The sequence below is a fragment of the Pongo abelii genome, chromosome 6 (genome assembly GCF_028885655.2).
Source record: "Pongo abelii isolate AG06213 chromosome 6, NHGRI_mPonAbe1-v2.0_pri, whole genome shotgun sequence".
In the NCBI taxonomy this organism is placed as follows: Eukaryota; Metazoa; Chordata; class Mammalia; order Primates; family Hominidae; genus Pongo; species Pongo abelii.
In genome coordinates, this window is record NC_071991.2 from 40,415,114 (window position 1) to 40,429,696 (window position 14,583).

The following is a 14,583-nucleotide window of genomic DNA, read 5'->3' on the forward strand; positions in this document are numbered from 1 at the left end:
TTTGAGGTGAAGTCTCGCTCTGTTGCCCAGGCAGTGTGGTGGCATGATCTTGGCTCACTGCAACCTCCACCTCCCAGGTTCAAGGGATTCTCCTGCCTCAGCCTCCTGAGCAGCTGGGATTACAGGCGCACGCCACCAGGCTTGTAATTTTTGTATTTTTAGTAGAGATGGGGTTTTATCATGTTGGCTAGGCTGGTCTCAAACTCTTGACCTCAAGTGATCCACTCGCCTTGGCTTCCCAAAGTGTTGGGATTACAGGTGTGAGCCACCGCACCTGGCAAAACAACAGTTTAAAAAAAAAAAATAGAAACATTGTTTTTCTTTTCTGCAATACATTTTCCAGCCTCTAAAATTCTTCCATCAATAAACTCTGATAAGACTGTCTTGAAAAACTTGGAGAGGCAAGACAAAACTTTATGAGATCTTTGCATTCTCCTTCTAAAAAGATGCCACCCAGATGTGCTCCTTGTCTGGGACATGGGTGGCTATCAAATGGGTCTGTCTCAGTCTGGAGACCAGAAGGTAGAGATGGCTACAGAATCCAGTATGCTGGTCCTTAAGGTTTTCTGTTTTTTTCAGACAGGTTCTTTTATAATGCTGGCTAGGGCATAGATGTACGTCACTCAGATGGTCCCACTACCAAGAGCACTGCTATATACTGCTGCTAGACACAAACTAGAAAAGACACAATGATAATGCACAGGCCTGGACCATCTGCCTCATGCAGGGGAGTCTGGTCTCTCAGTGAAATCTGTTTTTGAGGGGAGTTTTGTGGAATACTTTTTTTTTCCTTCCCTTTTTCTTTTTTGTAGAATATTTAAAACATTCTGTAATAAGCATGTATTTTTTGGTATTCAGAAAAAATAATTTAAAGAAAACAACCACCAGAGATGTGACTGCACAGTATTGTGAATATACTAAAAACCACCATAGCTGGGTGTAGTAGCATGTGCCTGTAGTCCCAGCCACTTGGAAAGCAGAGGCAGGAGGATCACTTAAGCCTAGGAATTCAAGGCTGGCCTGGGCAATACAGCAAGATCCCATCTGTTAAAAACAAAACTCCACTGAATGGTACACTTAAAAATGACTTTTTTTTTTTTTTTTTTTTTTAAAGAAACAGGGTCTTGCTCTGTTGCCCAAACTGGTCTCAAACTCCAGCCTCAATCTCCCAAAGTGATGGGAATCCAGTTGTGAGTCACCAGGACCAGGCCAAATAATTACATTTATGTTATGTGAATTATATTTAAATTTCTTTCTTTCTTTTTTTTTTTTTTGAGACAGAATCTAGCTCTGTTGCCCAGGCTGGAGTGCAGTGGTGCAATCTTGGCTCTTTGCAACCTCTGCCTCCTGGGTTCAAGCGATTCTCCTGCCTCAGCCTCCCGAGTAGCTGGGATTACAGGTGCTCGCCACCACACCCAGCTAATTTTTGTATTTTTAGTAGAGACAGGGTTTCACTGTGTTGGCCAGGCTGGTCTCAAACTCCTGACCTCGTGATCCACCCGCCTCGGCCTCCCAAAGTGCTGGGATTACATGCGTAAGCCACTGCACCTGGCCTTTAAAATGTTTTTACAAATCAAACTATTTGAGGTTTTACGGTTTTTACCTTTCTGGTTAATTTCTGGTGTATTGGCTGATGTAGAAGACAGATTTGGGGTTCTCTTCTGGCACCTCCCACAAAACCTATTACAGAAGCATCTTATACAAATGTAACCCAACAATCAGGAACATGAAAAAAGGCTGCAAACTTTCCTTTTCTTTCTTTCTTTTTTATTTTTTGAGACAGGGTCTGGCTCTGCTGCCCAGGCTGGAGTAGACTGGCACGATCTTGGCTCAATGTAACCCCCACCTCCGGGGCTCAAGTGATTCTCCTGCTTCAGCCTCCTGAGTAGCTGGGACCACAGGCATGCACCACCACGCATGGCTAATTTTTTTATTAAATATTTTTTTGTGGAGATGAGGTTTCACCATGTTGCCCAGGTTGTTCTTGAACTTCTGAGCTCAAGTGATCTGCCCGTCTCAGCCTCCCAAAGTGCTAGGATTATAGGCATGAGCCACCATGCTGGGCCTAAACTTTCCTTTTCAACAGATGCTATCAAAATGTTTGCTAAAGAAACCCAGGGTTTGGAATCTCCAAAGAGATTCTCATCTTCCTCCATTAAATCGGTTCTCATGAAAACTCAGTGTTCTCCTCTAACATGAGAAAAGGCAGTATTTCCACCAGAGAAAAAAACTGACTTACTCTTAGGAGAGAAAACAGAGGATGTCTCAGCATCAACTCCCTAGGCAAAGTAAAGGCTGCCTCCCACTCAGTCCATGACTGGTTCTGTCAAGGACACAGGGATCTAAAAGGTGGCTATGCACAAATACACTGGACACCCTCAGGTACTTCTGACTTCATGGAGCTTTTCCAGCAGGACTGAGAGCTCCCTACATTCTAGAAGCAGAGATGACTGGGGACCACATGCACTGGACATCCATCTTCACTGTGAAAGCAGGGATGACCAATGACTGCACTTCTTGGCCTCTACCCAGGCCTCCAATAACTAAGGACCTGACCTAAAAGGAGAAACCCCTTGAATACAGCAGGAAACTGAGCAGGAGTCAGTCTGGCTGTATCCCACCCCTGCACAGCAAGAACCAACAGCAAGTTACCACTGTCACGTAAAACCTAATGAGGCCGGGCGCAGTGGCTCATGCCTGTAATCCCAGCACTTTGGGAGGCCAAGGTGGATGGGTCACCTGAGGTCAGGAGTTTGAGACCAGCCTGGCCAACATGGTGAAACCCCGTCTCTACTAAAAATACAAAAATTAGCTAGGTGTGGTGGTGCAGGCCTGTAGTCCCACCTACTTGGGAGGCTGGGGCATGAGAATCGCTTGAACCTGGGAGGCAGAGGTTGCAGTGAGCTGAGATCGCGCCATTGTATTCCAGCCTGGGCGACAGAGTGAGACCCTGTTTCCAAAAAAAAAAAAAAAAAAGAAAAAGGCTGGGCTTGGTGGCTCAAGCTTGTAATCCCAGCACTTTGGGAGGCTGAGGCGGGCGGATCACGAGGTTAGGAGATCGAGACCATCCTGGCTAACATGGTGAAACCCTGTCTCTACTAAAAAAAAAAAAACAAAAAACAAAAATTAGCTGGGCATGGTGGTGCGTGTCTATAATCCCAGCTACTCAGGAGGCTGAGGCAGGACAATCGCTTGAACCAGGGAGTCGGAGGTTGCAGTGAGCCGAGATCATGCCATTGCACTCCAGCTTGGCAACAGAGCGAGACTCCATCTCAAACAGAAAAAAAAAAAACCCCACAAAAAACCTAATCAAAATTTTTATTTACCCCAAACTTGCTCCAGTGCTAGAATGTCTACCCTCACACCATGTGACCCGCACCCCAAGTCTAGCTGTAGACACTTAGTTCCCTGGGGCCACAACAGGTTCATGGATAGGGCATGACCCTCAAACCCAGTAAGTACTGGAGAACAGCACAACCCAAACTTTATTAAACCCCTAAAACATATTTTCTTCTACTTCGTAAAACCCATTAAGTGTCCAGAAACACAGGGCAAAGTCACCCAAGAACAAGACCTTAGATCAAGAGTCTCTCCAGCTGTACAGACAGCCTCCTTTATCCTAGGGGACAACATCCACTTTTGGATCCAGAGCCAAAAATCATAGCAAAATCACAAGTTTACTTCTTTTCAATAAAATTAGCTTTGAATAACAATTAAAACAGTAAAAAAAACAAACAAACAAACAAAAAAACCACTAATAGCAGCAGGGATAGGTATAGCTAACTTTTACTGAGGCTCTCTGTGGGCTTTTTTAACTTACTTGGAGCACCTGGAATGTCAATCATATTCCCACTGGAGAGATGTGGGCCCAGGCAGAATTTACACACAGCAGTCACCAGGCAGGGTATTAATAAGGTTAACTGAGTAATAGCAGAGCAATGCTTAAAGAACTCTGGTCACTCTAGTAACAGTGCCTCTTACCCTAGCTTAACCTTGCCAAAGAGAGCTGGGAGCTTCTGGGCTCAACAATAAAATGAAAGGAATTTCCACCCACTGATGCCTGGGGTCACAAGGTCAAGGTCAAGGTCAGCTCTCTGGTCCTTAGCACACAAAGGCTGCAGGACTCCTTCCAGCCTAGGCCCTGGAGACAGGGCGATCATGATCATCGGGCCTCCTCTCTCTGACCTTCTTTTGTGCTTGGAATACAACTCCAGGTGATTTTCAATTGGCTGAGGACAACTGCACAGACGGAAATTCAGCTCATGCTGGAGGCGGTCAGAAAAAAACTGGTTCATACCGGTACTGCTGAGCTGCTGGGAATCCCCGGGAAGGAAAATGCTGGGAATGCAACTTCTGCAGTCTTTCCCTTATTCATCTTACACCAAGCATCCCACTTCACTCTCCAGTGGGCTCAGTTCCCACACCACTGGGGGAGCACCCTGCCCCACCTTCAGACAAAGAGCCCATTTTGTCTCCAGGACTGGGCGAGCCTGCACACCCAACAACAGCAAGCCCTCTTTGCACCAAGACCTGGAGGTATACTAAAAGGTTTTTGAATTGAGTGATAGAATGTTTTGTATCGAGTGTAGTGACTGCACACATTTGGCAAAACCTACTGCACTAAACACTTAAAACAAGTGAATTTTAATGTATGTAAGTTAAACCTCAAAAAAGTTTATTTATTCAAAAAGGCTTTGAAAATGAAGGTCATTATTTGGCCTGCAGGCTTCACCTCCCAACAGAGGTGGCAGCAGGAAGCCAGACCTGCCCAAGTACCAGAGCTTCCAGCCACCCACTGGCCCCACCCCTCCCTGTATGAGTTACCAATGGGGCCACTTCCTTCCTGGTGGGGCCCAGATGCCACAGTCCATCCCCCACTCTCTTTCCACCTCCCTGTTGTCCTGCAACCCTGTATCTCTCTAACATCTTCCACTCCCCAAGGAGATACCTCTTCTCCAGCTCCTTAAACTACCCACCCCTGCCTCATCCTCCGAACACCTGAATCTGGATCTGCCTTCCATAACCCCTGGCTTTAGGTTCCAGGGGACCTGCAGAGCCCTCCCTGTCCACTTGCTCCCACGCCCCAAGCACCATGCTCCTTCCTTCCCACAGGCCTGGCAGCTACCCTTCTTTCCATGGGATGTTTGTCCTCTCCCTTCACATGGTCACTTAGCTTTGTCACTATCTGGGAGAGGGTTTCCCCTTCTGATACTCCCAGCCCTTACTGTACACTCATCTCAACCTGAGATCTCTCCCCTGCTGTCTGTCCCCATCCTGGGGGATAAATCAAGACTAGGCTGAGTCATTGACCACCCAGCGCAAACAGAAGCCCCTTCGAAACGAAGAGAAAGCTTCTGGAAGACAGAGTCAAAGCACGTCCCATCTAATTCCCATGGAGCATGAAGAGACACCTGGAAGGGATAGAAGCCCACTCACTGAAAGGTGGCACCTGGTGGCTGATGGCTCACTGAGAACCTGAGCTGAGTCAGGCAACCTCAGCTCTCTTACTGAGTGAGAAAAATAAGCCTGTTGGTTTAAGCTGCCTAAGCTGCATTTTCCCTTTCTTCCAGCCAAATTTATTCCTAATTATCCCTTGCTGTTGCCTGGATGTCCCGGAACTGCAGTCTGATGTAGGCAGGGGCAGTGACTTCTACTTCTAGAAACATTCCAAGTGACAAAGCAGAAGTGAAAAGGAGAAAGCACAGTAATGGGGAAAATCAGACTTAAGAATACACAATCTAATCGCATGCTACCATCAAACACACTGAAGACAAAAGTTTCCTATAATAGAAATAGTTTTTCACTCATGAGAAATGGAGGCAGTCAGACTTTGGTTTCTTTATGAAGTAAGTGTGGTATTTGGGCCTTACTTTAGTACTTGGCTCAGGGCGGTGACATGGACTTCTGAGTCACAATGACGTACGTGGGTGTGCCCAGCTCCACACCCAAGTTGCAACCCATCACTAGTGTTATTCACCTCTCCAATCTCTTAATTGGCTTCTGTTGCACAACTAATAACGTAAGGAAAATATCTGTCCCCTTGCCTTGCCTCAAATATACAGTTACACACAGTTAATTCTCTGACCACCAATGACAATGTCACTGATAAGGGGAAAAAGGTTAAAATGTTAAGGTAAGTAGGCAAGGTTGTAAATGACATTCAAGGGGGCAGGAAGCTGCCAGAAAAGTTGAGCCAGAAGGAGTGAGGGTTCCTGGGTCAGGGGAGGGGTGTGGGAAAGCACTCACTCCTGGAAGGCCAACTTCTGAGCCCTGCAAGGGGCTATGGGATTCTGATGAAGTTCTTACCACACATAAATATTTTCCTAAGAGTGTCAGATGTGTGCAGGATGTACCATGTCAAAAAATGAATACCATTTTTTTTTGAGACAGAGTCTGGCTCTATCGCCCAGGCTGGAGTGCAATGGTGTGATCTTGGCTCACTGCAACCACCCCTCAACCCCCATCCCGGTTTCAAGTGATTCTCCTGCCTCAGCCTCCCCAGTAGCTGGGATTACAGGCACTGCCATCGTGTCTCGTTAATTTTTGTATTTTTAGTAGAGACGGGATTTCACCATGGTGGCCAGGCTGGTCTTAAACTCCTGACCTCAGGTGATCCACCCACCTCAGCCTCCCAAAAGGGCTGGGATTACAGGTGTGAGGCACCATGCTGAGCCAATGAATACCATTATTTCTAAAAATCCAATAATTCTCATTCAATTCACAAATATCTATTAACTATATGTGGCATACTGTAAGGTTTGTGAACAGGAAGATGACGAAAATGAGCTTCTTACTCTCAACAATAAGAAAAACCAGTAAATGTGTAAATTCACAGAATGGATCCAAGTGCTGAGAAACGAAGAGTAAGACAAGTGGGATGGGAGAGGAAAGCAAGGCTGCTCTGAGGAGGGGCCCACGGTCTGAGCCCTAAAGGCAGGGTAAGGCCTGCAGAGCCTGAGGAGGAGAGAGAAGACATTTGGCCAAATAGAACAGACAACGGAAGCACCTGACCAATGCCCGTCCACCATGTGCTGAGACTCATGGTACTGCCACATGCAGGGTGTACAGATAGTTAAGAAACCAGGCTGGGCAGGTGAGCTGGGACCAGGCTGCAGGTGAGTGAAAAAGAATATGGGAGATTAAGGAGAAAACCACTAACCACTCCCAAGAGGAACAAGCACCTGACCAGGGTAGTGGCTGACTTTTGCCACCAAATGGTATCAGAGGGAGGGGTGGTTCGCAGGCAGGCAGCTTGTGTGCCCCCCAACCCCACTCACCGCCAACTTCCCATGAGTGGGTTTAAGATCATCAACTTGTTGCTGAGATGACTTAAACATGATAGATTTCAGCGGTAAATAATTTTTACATTCTGGATGAAATGAAACCAGACCTCCTATTTAATTTTAGGTAGCTGAAAGCACTTAGCTGTAATAAAAGCAGCTCTGTTTTCCAAGTCAAAAGTCACTGCTCCCCAGGCTCCCACAAACTCAGAATTCTATGCAACCACAATGCACTTTCCTCACAGTAACCAGTGCTCTTTCTTCAAAGGAAGCTCTTGAAAGGCTGGAAACACCTCAGTGCTCTCTGCATGTGGCAGCTGCTCACCTAACCTTTACTGAATTAAATTCAGATGGTATTCAGCCTCCTTTCTGGGGGAACAGCCTGAGAGGTATGGGGTTCCATCCTGGGAGAGTCTGAGTCCAGGGCTGCCCCTCACTGCAGCAAAGGCGCTGACCTTAGCAGGTGCCACTCCTAACCAAGGAGCACTTGTCTGTTCCCACATATCAGCAGCTACAGGCAGCAGACTCTGCCCTTCCTGAGTCAGCAGTCGGGAGTCTTGAGGGCCAAGCTCCCTGCCAGTCCTTGGTTGTGAGGTTTCCAATAGGTAAGGCTTCCTATTTCTGAGGGTGGCAAATATACCATCCGACATCCCTTCCCCTAGCAGTAGCTGACACCCATCGTCATGCAGGATGGTGCTCTACAGCCCCCCAGTGCCCACTCACAGACCAGCAGGACTGACTGTGGCCGCCTCCTGGGTCCCCAGGTCCTAGGTCTGCCTCCCATGAACTGCATGAGAATTCGGGAAGTTGCTTCAGCTCTCTGGCTTGTTTTCTTGTCTGTAAAAGTCTCAAACACAGGCTATTTAAGACGATGGCCCTGCATTTGCAGCTTTTTAAAATTTATAAAGTCTGGCCAGGTGTAGTGGCTCACGCCTGTAATCCCAGCACTCTGGGAGGCTGAGGCGGGCGGATCACAAGGTCAGGAGATTGAGACCATCCTGGCCAACGTGGTGAAACCCCATCTCTACTAAAAATACAAAAATTAGCTGGGCGTGGTGGCGCGTGCCTGTAATCCCTGTTACTCGGGAGGCTGAGGCAGGAGAATAGCTTGAATCAGGGAGTCGGAGGTTACAGTGGGCCAAGATCGTGCCACTGCACTCCAGCCTGGAGACAGAGCGAGACTCCATCTCGAAAACAAAAAAAATTTATAAAGTCCTTGCACATATACTTGCATTTGTTCAAGAAGTTGATGAGGAACATGAGGAAAGTGTTACAACTTAGCCCAAGCTCTATGACTACGGGTGGCTCTGGACTGACAAGACCACTTCCTCTTACCTATCCATAGCCCCTACAGACGCCACTCCAGCTGCCCTCCCTACTCCACCTCAGCCACAGAACAAGCCCAGCCCACCCACGTAGCTACCCTTGGTCACCACATTACTGCCACCTTGTCTAAATAATCTGGGGCGTGGGTGGGGCAGGCTCCGGTCTCCTTGCTGCATGGAGCCACACCCAGGCTCAAAGGCCGTCACACAGCTGATAAGTTGATGAGGCCCAGCACTATCCACACAACCTCACTTACTAAGTTCTGACACTGACAATGCTTTTTAATTGCTATAAATATGAACTACAGGGCACCATGTAACCAAGGAACACAGGCGTATGGCTCTTCTTTCAGCTCATTCTAATCCAGCCAAGCTGATAAAAAGTCAGCTTTTTATCACATGTGACCAGCACCATGTGACCAGCCAGCCTGGAGTTCAGCTGGCGCTGCTGTAAGGGGCAGGCCTCCCATCCCGGCCTCCCATCCTGGCCTCAGTTTAGACCAACAACTCATTCCTTTCCTGCACACAAGACAGGGCAGGCCTGCATGACCTCTACCACTCCTTCCAATGCTGCCCAGGAAATGGCCCTAAACGTGTGGGCCAGAGCTTTTCCCGAAAATATCCTAAGAACAAGATTTAAAACCCATATGTGTGACTACCCTGAATGTCCAAACAGGGTACTCCCTACTGGGGAGACCTGTGGATGGAATGCCCACCTCCAGAGCCTTCAGCAAATGATTCCTGCTGTTGGGATAAGCACAAGTCTCCAAAGAAAATGTGCAGATGGTAGAGCTGGACTCTGGACCCTCCATCAATGCAGGCCTTGCTCAGACCTTGCCCAGGCCAGAGTACCACCTACCACCATTCTGCCTATGAAGCAAAAACAAGGTAGGGCACTGTGATCCAGGCCTGGTGACCTGCCACTACAAACTGTTTATACTGAGTCCAGTTAAGAATGGGCTTCTATTTAGGTATTCTTCAATTAAGGAAACCACATGCTCCATTATAGCAATGCTTAGTCATTATAGGTGACAGAATATTTCTAAACAATCTCTATTGTCTTCTCTCTGTACAGGTGTGTAAATAAAACATCAGCAACTTCCAAGATTAGCAAAGAACAGCTGCTTCAGCTCTGCCCTATGGAATCTACTGATATCAGAATGATATTTGCTGGGACTCTGCACTAGACTAAAGGTGGCTGCTCTATCAGGTCATTATGAAAAGGGATGTGGAGGGCTGTCCAGTGGCCATGCCTTTTCCTCTCCCCAAACGGATGTCCCTAAGGGTTGTCTGTGACTTGCTCTAACCAAGTTAATGGGGTGGGGAGTAGCAGTGTACGGTCTGGACCTAGGCCTCAAAGGCCCCACAGTCTTTCCTTTCCCTGTCTGGAGCTACTCTGGGACTTTGTGCAGGAATCGCTCCTGCCTACTGGAGGATGGCAGGACCCAGTGAACAGCCAGCACAAACTGCCAGACACATCAGAGGCCTTCATGGCTTCTAGCCTGGTGTGAGCCTCAGCTCCAAGGGAGCTGGCAGTGGGAGGAGTGGGGAAACCTAGCCAACCCACAGTCATGAGACATGCTACACTGGTGCCAAGTTTTGAGGTGGTTTGTTATACAAACACTCATGGAAACCAGACTTTTTACTGCATGAAAAGATGACATCCAAGATACTGTGACCACTTTCTCACACAGTCTTTCTGATATCCCTCAGGAAATGAGAACGCTTCAAACTACCCAGATCTGCACACAATGGCACGTTTTTATCAGCTCTCAGAATTGCAACTCTCAAGGGACGTGAGGAAGACCCACAGTCTGGGGTCACCTGTGGTCGTCTGGTTGAGGCCTCATCTGTCCTCAATAATTATGCAACCCTATTTGGGGGAACCGCAGCCCAGCTACACAAAGCATCTGCTACAGGGTTTCAGACCGAATACCACGTGACTGACCACTCAAAGAGAGGGTTCTAAAGGCTATCTCCTCACCTCACGATCCAGTCACGGATGTGAAGAGAGATGAGAATCCCAAAGCCCTCAAACCTCCCTCCAAGGGAGTCTTGGATGGGGAGGGGAGCCAGAGAACAGTAACCTAGAGACTAAACAGACTATTTTTAATAACATGATGACTTCATCTAAAAAACCGGCACTAATCTTTTAGTAATTTCTCACCGCCACCCAGCTTCAGACTGCGGGGAAGCTAAGCTGCCTCTGACTTACAAAGCATGGCTCTTTCATTTCCTCAAAGTCAAGCACCTGTGGCCACCTGTGCTACAGAATGGAACTCACTGGAACAATTTGCTCCTTTTCACTCTTGGAGTCTACTTTCCCATTGAGGTTTTTTTTTTTTTTGACACGGAGTCTTGCTCTGTTGCCCAGGCTGGAGTGCAGTGGCTCAATCTTCGCTCACTACAAGCTCCGCCTCCCAGGTTCACGCCATTCTCCTGCCTCAGCTTCCCGAGTAGCTGGGACTACAGGGGTGTGCCACCATGCCCAGCTAATTTTTTGTATTTTTAGTAGAGACAGGGTTTCACCGTGTTAGCCAGGATGGTCTCGATCTCCTGACCTCGTGATCTGCCCGCCTCAGCCTCTCAAAGTGCTGGGATTACAGGCGTGAGCCACTGTGCCCGGCCCCATTAAGGTATTTTTGATTTCTCTCCCCTTTAATTTCTGAGATTAAACAAAACTTTTTTTTTCTTAAAGTACAGTACAAAAGGATAATCATTAAAAACATCCACCAGGCGGATCATGAGGTCAGGAGATTGAGACCATCCTGGCTAACATGCATAAACCCCGTCTCTACTAAAAATACAAAAAATTAGCCAGGCGTGGTGGCAATGCGCCTATGGTCCCAGCTACTTGGGAGACTGAGGCAGGTGAATCACTTGAACCCGGGGAGGCGGAGGTTGCAGTGAGCCGAGATCGTGCCATTGCACTCTAGCCTGGGTGACAGAGCGAGAGTCCATCTCAAAACAACAATAACAACAACAAAAAACATCCACCAGGCACAGTGGCTCACGCCTGTAATCCCACCACTTTAGGAGGCAAGGCAGGAGGACGGCTTGAAGCCAGGAGTTTGAGACCAGCCTGGGCAAAAAAACAAGACCCTGTCTCTACAAAAAATTTAAAATATTAGCCAGGCATGGTGGTGTGCACCTGTACTCCCAGCTACTCAGGAAGCTGAGGCGTGGGGGAATGGTGGGGGAGTGGATCACTTGAGCCCAGAAGTTTGAGGCTACTATCATGGTGCCACTGCACTCCAGTATGGGTAATGGAGACCCTGTCTCAAAAAGAAAAGCTCCGAAAGATGCAGTGATCCTCATTTAGAGTAAGCCTCTCTCCTCCCACCAGCCTCAGTGACCTCATATGCCTGCTGTCCTGGCCTCAGTCCCTCCTGCTCTAGGGGATCCCAACTCCTCCTGCACCACATCCTCAAACTTGCTCTCCTTCTACCTGCTGAGGGGTCCATGCTCCCACAGCACATAACAAAATCAACAAACACCTCTTGGTTTGATCTTGGAACCTCATAACCCAAATTTTTGGTCTTTTCTTGCTGCGTCTGGCTCCTGGCCCTGAAGCCTGCGTCCATCATCCTGCTGAGTGACCGTGAGCCCCTGTTGGGCTCCTTCATAGCACAGCATAATGCACTTCCCTTCAGAAGCTCAGTGGGTTCTATTAGAATTTTAAATGTTTTTATTTATTTATTTATTTTTCTTTTTAAGGGCTGGGGGGGAGAGAGAGAGGAGAGAGAAAAGAAAGAGGGAAGGGGGCGGAGGGGGGGACAGAGAGAGAGAAGAGAGAGCTAGAATTTTAACTGTTGTTTAAACTTATTTAATCATCCTGCTAGGATGACAGGGCAAGACTGCTTTTCCTCTTGCAGCCGCCACTCAGCACAGGCTTCGAACACAGCTGTCATGAGCTGCAAACTACCACACAAGTGAGGGTGTTGCTTCATGTTTCCTGTTGTTTCAAAGAGGTTATAATTTTATCACCCTAAATAAACCATAAATGTAAACTGCTTAAGAGTGAAATACTGTGCTAAAGTTGGAGAAGGCGCACTCAGTCAGTTTAGCTGATTTAACACAAAAAGCCACAAGTGCTGAGATTGCTCTTAACACGTGAAGTTAAAGATTATCAAGTGGCGGGGGGAGGGTGGGAGGAGAGTGAGGGTTGAAAAATTACCCATTGGGTACAATGTTCATTATCTGGGTGATGGGTACACTAGAAGCCCAATTCCCACCATTACTTAATGTACCCATGTTACAAACCCACACATGTACCTCCTGAATCTTCAAAAACAAAAAATCATCAAGGGGTAACTTCAAAGCTCATCGCTGAAACCCCATTTACGTAGACCATGCAGTTTATGTATACAGTCAGCCCTCCGTATCTGTGGGTTCTGCATCCATGGATTCAACCAAACGTGGATTGAAAATAGTTGGTAAAAAACTGCCTGTACTGAACATGTACACTTTTTTTTTCCTGTTATTATTCTCTAAATCAGGGATCCCCAACCCCCGGGCCACAGACCAAACTGGTCAGTGGCCTGTTTGGAACTGGGTTGCACAGCAGGAAGTGAGCGGCAAGCGAGCATTACCACCTGAGCTCCGCCTCCTGTCACATCAGTAGGGGCATTAGATTCTCATGGGAGAGCCAACCGGATTGTGAGCTGTGCATGCAAGGGATCTAGGTTCACTCCTTATGAGAATCTAACTAATGCCTGATGATGTGAGGTGGAACAGTTTCACTGCAAAGCCATCCTCCCCTGATCCCTCAGTCCATGGAAAAATTGTCTTCCACGAAACTGGTCCCTGGTGCCAGAGGAGTTGGGGATGCTGCCACAAACAATGAAGTATAACAACTATTTGCATAGCATTTACCTTGTATTAGGTATTACAAGTAATCTAGAGATGATTTAAAGTATATGGGAGAACGTGCATAGTTTATATTTCATTTTATACAAGGGACATGAGCATCCTTGGATTTTAGTATCCTCAGTGTGCCCTGGAACCAATCCCCCACAGATACCGAGGAATGACTACATGTATTTCTGATAAGTCATTCATAAATCAATTACATAAAAGATTAAAATACTCAAAATGCATTCCAACCACCCAACTGGCATTGCCTAAAGTGTCTTGTGAATTATTCCCAGAAATAAATAACTTGAGTGGCACCAAAGTGTTCTGCAGATTTTTCAACACAGCTGTTCCTTGTCACGTGAACATATCAGATCTCCTTATGAGCACATCAGACTTCCACATACCCACTGTGGGAAGCCCCTTCACCACACATGCAGCGGCTAGGAGGGTAACTTGGAGCAGGGCTCCTGCCATGGGAGGAGCCCCAGGCCAGGAGAGAACCATGGGTACCATAGTCCTATTTTTCAAAGTGAGGCCAAGGCAGTTTCAACACTGCAGAGGGAAAAGGCCCATAACACCCCATAATGGGACAGTGTGTATCTGTGCTTTTCCTCCACTTAGTTTCACTCATAGAAAATACCAGTACTGTGTTTCGTAAGCATGAAAGGAGGAAGCAGAATGGTGTTGACAGATGAGCAGCGATGCCAGACTTAGCAGCGGGCCAACAGCCTGCACCTGTAATCTGAACGCATAGAGCCCCTCCCTCCTGCAGCAACCACATGTACACACTTTAGGAGCTGACACGTGAAAAGTACAAGAAGAAAAAACCATCAAGAAACAGGCATCAGGCCGGGTATGATGGCTCACGCCCATAATCCCAGCACTTTGGGAGGCCGAGGCGGGCGGATCAACTGAGGTCGGGAGTTCAAGACCAGCCTGGCCAACATGGTGAAACCCCGTCTTTACTAAAAATACAAAAATTAGCCAGGTGTGATGGGGCACGTCTGTAATCCCAGCTAGGTGGGAGACTGAGGTACAAGAATTGCTTGAACCCAGGAAGCGGAGGTTGCAGTGAGCTGAGATTGCGCCACTGCACTCCAGACTGGGTGACAGAGCGAGAC

General features: G+C 47.5%; 1 protein-coding gene and 1 long non-coding RNA gene across 9 annotated transcripts in view; one reads left to right on the plus strand and one right to left on the minus strand.

The window, feature by feature from the left end:
• Positions 1-14,583, minus strand: part of OGDH (oxoglutarate dehydrogenase) — a 481,925-nt gene that overhangs the window by 64,510 nt on the left and 402,832 nt on the right.
• LOC129060321 (uncharacterized) lies at positions 5,986-10,766 on the plus strand. The gene is made up of 3 exons (XR_008526927.1): positions 5,986-6,133; positions 9,681-9,815; positions 10,319-10,766. It is a non-coding gene; the product is annotated as an uncharacterized LOC129060321 (long non-coding RNA).